Source organism: Ambystoma mexicanum, chromosome 3p (genome assembly GCF_040938575.1).
Source record: "Ambystoma mexicanum isolate Mex_15411 chromosome 3p, UKY_AmexF1_1, whole genome shotgun sequence".
In the NCBI taxonomy this organism is placed as follows: Eukaryota; Metazoa; Chordata; class Amphibia; order Caudata; family Ambystomatidae; genus Ambystoma; species Ambystoma mexicanum.
Window position 1 is genome coordinate 533,776,431 of NC_090925.1, and position 9,122 is coordinate 533,785,552.

The 9,122-nt window shown below is 42.2% G+C and overlaps 1 long non-coding RNA gene across 1 annotated transcript; it reads left to right on the plus strand.

The window, feature by feature from the left end:
- The first annotated feature begins 207 nt into the window (after window positions 1-207).
- On the plus strand, window positions 208-1,056 carry LOC138579564 (uncharacterized). Its single transcript, XR_011304075.1, has 3 exons — window positions 208-307; window positions 409-511; window positions 786-1,056. It is a non-coding gene; the product is annotated as an uncharacterized lncRNA (long non-coding RNA).
- Window positions 1,057-9,122: the final 8,066 nt, after the last annotated feature.

Consider the following 9,122-nt stretch of genomic DNA (forward strand, 5'->3'; position numbering starts at 1 on the left):
TATTTAATTTACACAATTGATAATCTTAGGCAAGTAAATGTACTGCATATGATACAAGTTCCAGTAACAAAGTCTTATGCCATAGACTTAAGAATGGAGCTAACAATTCCAAGATGTCCACCGTTTTAGAGACGACTCTACATTCTGTTTATGCATAGGCATCACGTGATCGATTAACGCAAATTGCTCATACAGATCCTGTGACCTCAGGAACATGCTGATAGACGGTCGCGGGATGGGAGGCTGCTTTCTAGCTGCTTCTTGTCCCACCCCCATCTCTTTTCATCTCAATTAATAGTGGCGCAAGGTAAGATGACTAGTTATTTTACCTATTGAAGCTCAGTGCCAGGATAGACACTTAGCAAGTAGGGTACTTTATCTTGTTTTGCCATTTTCATTCTCCTATAGGATACTTTCATCTGACCGTGTCTAACCAATACAGTATATCCCTACTTTTCTCAGCGACACATCTCAAATTCCAACAGTTATAACATTTGGAATAACTTGAACAGTGAGTTATTCATTTATTACTAGATTTGTTTATTCGATTGTGATCGTTTTCAAAAGGTCAAGACTACCTTTTTTATTTTCTAAATTTCCTAAAGAGTTTCAATCGTATTTGAAAGACAACAGTGGCAACTATTTCTAGGTGTGTGGTATACACAATTAAGATTGGATAAGATTAGTACACCTCTATTAAATGTCTAATATGCTAGTTACGTACATTTTAAATATGCTTTAGAGGAAGGTCCCATTTTAATATATAATTTTAATTTACATTACAGGAAATGAATGAGTTCTGTTCACCTGAAGAAGGGAGTGTTTCCCGAAAATGCATAGTGAGATCGGGAATCTCTTCAGTTCCTTTAAAATCACATGCTTTACTTCACGGAGTTGTCCTGTGTGAACTTCATTTGATTGTAGAAAATGTCTGTTTTAAATGCTTCCAGAACCGATGTATTTGTATAACTGTTTCAACATTCCCTTCCCATGCACAGCATTTTTGTGAAGTGTTATCTAAGTAGGTGCATGTTAACGTATGTTAATTATTTTTTTTTCAATTGGAATTTCTTATTTTGGAATGATATGGATTTGATATACTATTCTCATTAATATTGTGCTTAATACATACCTGCATTGAAGAAAACATTAGTTTTCATCTACATTATTTTAATTATGCTTTCTTGTTGTTTTGATGCAAGAGTTTAGAGAATCTTGATTTAACTTTCAGGAATGTTTGTCCCATAGGAGTGCATTGGTATTTCCTTGATTAGTTTCAAGGAGTATTCTAATTGTATTTAGTTTTGTATGTCCCTTTAGCCAGAGTTAGCTTTACCATTAGCACCTGAAACATTATATGAAATGCTTTATGTGTTTATACGTTTGGAGAATTGCAGTGCGTGCCTCCTCCCAAGTGTGTTTGGGAACACAGATCCTGACAGGTGAGCCACAGGAGAACAGGCTATGAGGGAATTACAGGTACTCTAAGTCAGCGCTTTGGGTCAGCAGCCACTCAGACTGTACCAGGCAGCAGGTGATGGTGAGGTTTGGATGCAATGTAGGGCAGGAGCAGGCAATAAATGGCATGAGGCAGGAGGAACAGGTGTCTCCCATTAATGCATGAGCAAGTAATGTGAAGATAATAGGAGGTGGCCTAAGCACGCAGCGTGTCTACATGCCTAACATTGGTTAAAACATGCGCTCCCTTGTGTGCGCGGTGCAAGGGACATTTAGGGGGTGCAACGTGCATTTCCTGGCATGCGCAGTGCCGGAGTCATTAAGGGGGTGCAACGTGCATTTCCTGGTGTGCGTGGTGAAGGAGAATGTTAGGGGCTGCAATGTGCATTTCACGGAGGCCAGTATTTTTGGGGGATGCCACAAGGATTTTGTGCCCAGATTTATGGGTAGCTCGCCCTAACTGCACCATGAGTGGGAGAGCTCCACAGAGAGGGAGAGGACAAAGGCAGAGAAGAGGGCAGAATAAGGGTCCACCTACAACATTTGGTGGTGAGCCTACAGTTGCTGATGCACCACCAAGGTCCACTAGGGGCAAGAGGGGCCAGTATGAAGAGCAGGTAGAGGCAGCACCTCACGAAGAGACCCAGCAGAAGGGGCCACCAAGGAAGAAGCACTTTTTAGATGAGGAGCTAACAATTCACACTGATTATGTTGATGAAAACCAGGGCGACCTGTGCACTTGGGCTGGCAGTACCCTTCCTGTGACCAAGCCTGATTAACATTGGTTATCCCCTTCTGTAATTACATGGCAGGATGTTAAATGATCATCTGAGGATTTCCCTGATCAATTGCCAGTGGTCAAGATTAATTCATAACCATCCAGCCATCAACCTTATGTTTTGCATTTAATGAGGCAAAATTCCCAGAGATGGTGGGCGCAGTGTACATCCCTTAAAGAGGATGGCGGGCCATTACCTACAGGGTGTGCCTGCCACTGAGGCACATATGCACGGGTACCCACACAGGGGCTAATGGTTTTATTGTTAAAAAAAAAGAAAGAAAATCTACCTTTCTCTTGCCGCCTGATGCCACACAGTGCTGTCAGTTAGTCCATTTTCAATGTTGATGATATTGAAGAGGGACTGCCTTTCTGACAGCACTGCGTGGCATCAGGTGCAGCGAGAGAAAGGTGCATTTTCATTTTTCATTAAAAAAATTATAATGAAAACACCATTAGCACCTGTGTACGGAGCTACACGGGTGCTAAGGTGAAGGGGGAGATGGAATGGGAAGCGTCCGACACCAGCGAAACTTCTTGGAACATGGGTTTTCCTTGGTGAATATAGCACACGTTTAGAGCATTCTCATTGGTGGAAGGCACCTCCCAGTGAGCTAATCTTTTTTAAACATTGCTTTTAAATATTACTCTAACATTGACCAGAGCCATCTCAAAGGCTTTGGTATCCTGGGAACCGATACAGTTGCAACAACACCACCCCTGCACCCACAAAGAGTATTATGGGATCCAAGAATCTCTGTCGACTGCTTTACTACCACGCGTAGAGCCTAATTCATAGAACTTTTAGCGCAGTGCAAAGTGACCTTGCACTGGTGCAAAGTGACCTTGAACTACCAACAAACACCCTGATTCTCAGAGCGATTGAAAGTGTATTTTTGCAGTGCAAATAGACTGTGCAAAAATTGCATAGATTGCCAAAGTCACAGCATAGTGCACAAGATTCAAAAGGAAGAATACTTATCGGCTTAGCCTATAAAGTCTGTTATTTCAATGGAGGAAATAGACATTTTCAATGGAGGAAAAAGTCAAAATATAAATCCAAATCATTGTAAGGCTTGAAAATGTAATACTACATGTATCAGACAACAGCTCTACGTTGGGCAATCAGCTGAGAGCGCTCATTTCATGCCCGGCCAATTCTGCACCTGCATTATGATGTCCCAAAGATGTATAAGTGATATGCTTGCAGCTGGTAGAATGCTGAATGTTTCTAGAGAGAATGTGGAAGGATGAAGGGCAGTTGGCCTGCGGTGAGAAGAAGAAGGAAGGGGGCGTTCAGCAGCTGCTGGGGCGTTTATGGAAACTTACTTGTATTGAAAGAAATACTTCTAACTGCAAACTAGCATCTCCGTGCATACTTCAGCGCTCCAGGCTCATGATTGCAACTTTTGCAGAGAGTGGTAGGGAGGTTGCTTCTGAAGCACTCCAGCATGGGCTACGCCCACTTAAAGATCTTTGAGTTACAGGTTCGAATCCCCGCAGGTGAGTATTGTCCTTTCATCCTGCCGAAGTCAGTGAACAGTAAACGACCTTATTTATGCAGCACCACATCCAGCTTGAGGAGAATGCGTTTTACAATCATAACCCCCATATTTTAATAGATGAATTTGATATGCATCGGTAGATTTGAAATTCAAACAGACATATACTTGCAGATAGATACACGCCTTAAAACTGCTTCTCATCCAACAGCTATTAAACTCCTCTGCTGAGTCACAGCTTGCCATTAGGTCCAGCCTCGCCTGCACATCCAGCTCTCATTTGCATGCTCCATGACTGGAGAGGATAATTTACATCACCTTAATTAGTGTAAATAACAATAGGTATTTACCTTTACTCTATGCTTAGCAACACACCAAAGGACACTGCCCACTGTTTCCAGACAATAATTGCAGCAGTTCTCGTAAACAATTATACTGTTGTATATCGCATCCAGAGGAAGCCATTGGCAACAATTTATGGTTCCATATGCTTTGTCCTCTTGCAGTGACATCACGGCAGGGGATTGTGAGTTTCATTGTCAGCTGAAGGGACATTAGGGTAAGCAAATATAGCATTTATCTATGGGTGCCTGGGTCAAATAGGACCCTAGGAGAGCAGAGGCAGCGGAATAAAATCGAAGCTCCCGTATGAATGGGAGCAGAGGTCATTGCTGTATTTGCTTACCATGATGTGCTGGTACCGAGAAACAGCACAGGGGGTAAAAGAGGGGTGTAGGTGAGGCCATACACAACATGCATTTAAAGATGGTGAGCTACTAACTCTGAGGTAGAATTCCATGTCGGGATTCCAATCGGTAACATACACAACTTGAGCTTCACTCTCATTGTCCATAAGATGGTATTCACATATGGAATTTGCCAGTGTAGTTGATAGCCAGTGGTCGAAGTGAGCGGGAACGGTCGGGAGCAGTGTTCCACTACTTTTCTTTTTTTTCTGTTTACCATTCCTCATTGTCCATCAGATGGTATTCACATATGGAATATGCCAGTGTAGTTGATAGCCAGTGGTCGAAGTGAGCGGGAACGGTCGGGAGCAGTGTTCCACTACTTTTATTTTTTCCTGTTTACCATTCCTCTACTTTTTATGACAATATTCACCATCTTTATAGAGGATGTGTCCATTTATGTCCCTGTGCAAGTGTAAAGTTGTAATATGAACCTTAGTTGGTAGTCACTTAGACTATTGCAATGCCCCTGCACCAACACCTTGTTACATGCTGCACTAGGCTTCCACCTACCATCTCCCTTGCTGAGACCATAGTTGCCCTATTGTTTGCAGTACACTTCTACCACTGTTGATAGCTGTCCATCTATAATTCTAAATATACAATTAAAACACGCACTTAAAATAGGTAAAGAATTGTTTGCTCTCTGATGCTGTAAGATATAAGCAGCAAACATAAAATATTAAGTAATTTCAAAAACCAGTTCCGTTTTATGACTTCCGGGATCTATATGTTTTCACAGACTGCTCTTTGATAGTCTAGAGTTTTTTCGTGCACTTTTGGTCATCATGAATTCGACATGTTTTATTTTTCTTTAAATGGGGGTCCTCCTTTACCCCAGGCCCACACACCCACAACCCCCCGCCCCTACCCCCACATGCACATATACATATATATAAATGTATATGTTTGTGGTCCATCTCGACCAAAAGTGCACAAACAAAATACACACTTTGCCATATCAATCTTTTAAAAGGCGCATTATGGACTTCTGAATTCTAACACCCCTATTATGCAATGCCCTATCCAGTTTGTGATCAAAATAGTGACATCTTTATTATAAACACTTACAACAACTTTGATGACCCCGGCTATGCCACACTACACCAATGACAACTGCCCCAAAGCAAACTGCCTTATGATACAACAGGGAAGCTTACTGGGGCTTTCAATTCACGGTGAAGTGTTACAGTGCTATGATGAATTGTTCATTAATTCGGACATGTTCAGGCCTGAAAAACCTTTCCAGTGGAAATCAGTAGTGTGAATTATGTCACAGTTGATTATGTCAGAATCAATATGTGCTTAGGAATTGTAAGTGACTTCAATCAAGCACTCCAACTAAGTCAATGCCTAGTCCGGGATGCCCATTGGAAGCCCTTATTAATATATTTTTTATGTCAAGTTCTTAAATCTGGATGATAAACCCTTATATAACGCCCCTCTCTTTGAATCCCCCTGACCTCACTGAGCCAAGAAGTAGGTTTGTTTTGCAAATGAAAAGGTTTATTGGAAAAATTAAACAATATATATATATCACACTTTTATGAATAAATTACTATTTGATAGCACACTTTTGAATATGAACAGTGATCAGTATTGGGTAATATGACAATAGCGACAACTCTTTAATCAGAAAGGAGTAGGGATAGGAAGGATAAAGTAGCAGAGAATACTGTTACGGTTCAAGGATATGCAAGATGGGAAAGAATGCAGCACAGAAATAAAACTCGAAATGGATTCAACAAGAGATATCCATCCTATCCACCTCCTCCAACTCCATCACAACATCAGATGCAACAGTGGGTAGCCTAGAGAAGAGCCAAGGAATCACCTGATTTCCTGTAATGTCTTGAATCCCATGGTTATACTCAAACATTGCCAACCAATCCAACATATCAAGCATAGCCTCATACATATCAAAAATGTCTTTCTAGTGCATGGTTCAACTCCATTTCTCTGAGCTTAAGTTCTTTTGTTCAGTTTGAGAATTAATATGTTTTCCAATTCAAGCCTCATCTTTTCTAGAGCAATGAATTCAGGACTGAGTGTAGGACCTGATGGGGTTCCAGTGGACAAAGGGTGAGGTTTCTGAGCAAGTAGAGGAGCAATAGGGTCTACACTGTGAGACTCATCTGCCTCATCTAACTCATCAATAATATTGGAAACATTATCTTCCTCATCACTTTCCACATGTGCTGGAGGGGCAGGCATTCCAGACCCACTCCCCAGACTTTGGTTCTCCAACAACTTTTCAATTAATTCTGACTTTTAGCCTTTAACAGAGAGATTCCATCTCTACACAGATGTTTCAAATGATCAACAGTGTAAGTAAGGAGGTTCTCTTGACTGTAGCTTTCCATATCAGACATGATTAAAAATGCTTTTAGTGGTGTTTAGCCTTGTGGTTATTTGAGCCAAGGTAATAGCAGCACTCTAAGTGTAATCACTATACTTTATCCTCACCACTGTACACCAGTGTTAGGCAGAATCATATGCAGTACCCTTTGGGAACACCACACACAATTAAGACTACAAATGTAAGTACAATTCCACCTTTGGTACAAGTCTGTACTACACAGTAAAGTGGTAGTGATGGCTGAGCAGGCAGACTTATCCAAGAGTAAAGTGAGCACTACAAGAGTTTACACAAAGGACAACAATTACTATGATTCAAGCAAACACTGATTCAAGGTTTCTGTGTAAAAGAATATACATTTATTTACACCATCAGTTATAAAACAGTTCACTATCATAAAGCAGCAGAAAACACAGTCTGAATACACTACAACAACCCCCAATCAATTCTGGACAAGTTAGGCTCACAATGAAGAGCGAGCAAAATGGCACGCCAGCAATTTAAAAGGGAGAAAAGACAAGGTTATTCAAAATAAATAACATCAACAATTATAGGCAGGGCAATCTAGAAAAGGTTACTATAACTAGGATTCAAGTCAATAGGCATGGGCCAATGTTAATGGTTCAGAGTCTTAGCAGAGGATCACACAGTTGAGAGTAGTTTGCGGTTAAGTCTTTGCCAAGAGTTCAAAATGAAGTTGGTCAGAAGAAAAGGTATTCAAAGGAGAAGAGAAGGACAAGCCTTCAGATAGGCAAAAGATTTCAAGCATTTTCACCGCAGTCAGACGGGAAGAACAACCGGATTTGCACAGTACCTTAAATGGAGAAGAATGCCGTAGCTGAGGCAGTTGTTCCTGGCAGTTCCTACAGGCTCACGGTTCCTGAAGCTTCAGTCGTGGTGACAAGAAGGAGGACATCTGGAAGGTCCTGCACTGCCCAGGGAAGAAGCCAGCAGCGGAGCAAAACATTGAATAAAAGGTGCGCTCCTTAAAACCCAAACAGGTTCCTTTCCTCTTGGCAATCCGGTTCACAGCAGCGATGCAGAGCAAATTCGACCAGGAAATTGAGGCTGTAGTTTGGTGTTTGGCAAGCTGGTTGGTCCCACCAAGCTCAAGGGAAGAAGATTCCTTGCAAATGTTCTCTGTCATCGAAGTTTCGGGTGATTCGGACCTGCAGCAGGGCTTCACCGGGATGTCCAGTAGTGCAGCAGTCGTCTTCCTTCAGCTTCTCTTCAGTTCTCTTGATCCAGTGGCGACTCTGCCTTCCAGTCCCACAGACTGGCTTTTTATGCACCAAATCCCCCATTCACACAGCCTGGCTGTCAATCAAACAGCAGGGTGGCTGTCCTGACAGGGCAGCCACCTAGCCAACCCAACTAGAGTGTGACTTGGGTCTCCAAGGAGACCCTGTGCTGGGAGCCTCAAACCCCTCCCTCACATCCTGCCCACCCAGACACTCAGAATCCTAAGGTGAGCTTCTGTGCAGAAGCCCACCAAAGGACGGCGAACAAAGGAACGAAACCTGGTTTGGCACACAGAGTAAAACACGAGAGAGACCTTACAAAAAGAAATGGTGAATAAACCTGACCGGAACCAAAATAAAATAAAAGGGGTCCAGCGGATTAGAGTTTGAGGCTCCCACCATAGCCTCCAATGGTACCGAGGCTATTTTCATAGCCCGCGGTTGAATAAAAATGGTATATACCACTGCCACCAGCCAAATCTTAGAGAAAGGGGAGCAAAATAATGTTCCAAGAGAATCAGACAAAGAGGGATAACTATTAACCCTTCCAGTACTCTATTGGAAGATAGGGTGTACTGGGTCTGTACATTTAAAAAGACTAGTAAAGTCAATGGCAACTTTACATGTTCTGGGAGACAGTAGTCAGTCCCAAAAAATGGAGTTTAAAGAGGTAAGTCTAAAAAGACAATCCTGTGTCACTGCACTAAAGGTACTGTGTGACCAACAGTAAAAAGATAATGTCTATGGAGTGGGTGAGACTCCATAGTCAATGAGCATAAAAGTAAAACACATTGAAAATGAAAAGGTCAAAGCCCAAACATAGAGCAAAAGAGCTGGAGGGTTCTAAGGTAGAGGGAATTAAGCACTTGTGTGAGAATTCTCCCTAACAGACCTGGATCTCTGGTTGCAATGGATGGCACCGACGCGGCCAGCTCCAACGTGTTGGGTGTCCTGACCCACGTTTAAGCTATCATGCCACAACATTTGGTGCTGTGGGCTTAGAAAATTCAAGATGGCGGAAAACCCACATGTGCGCCG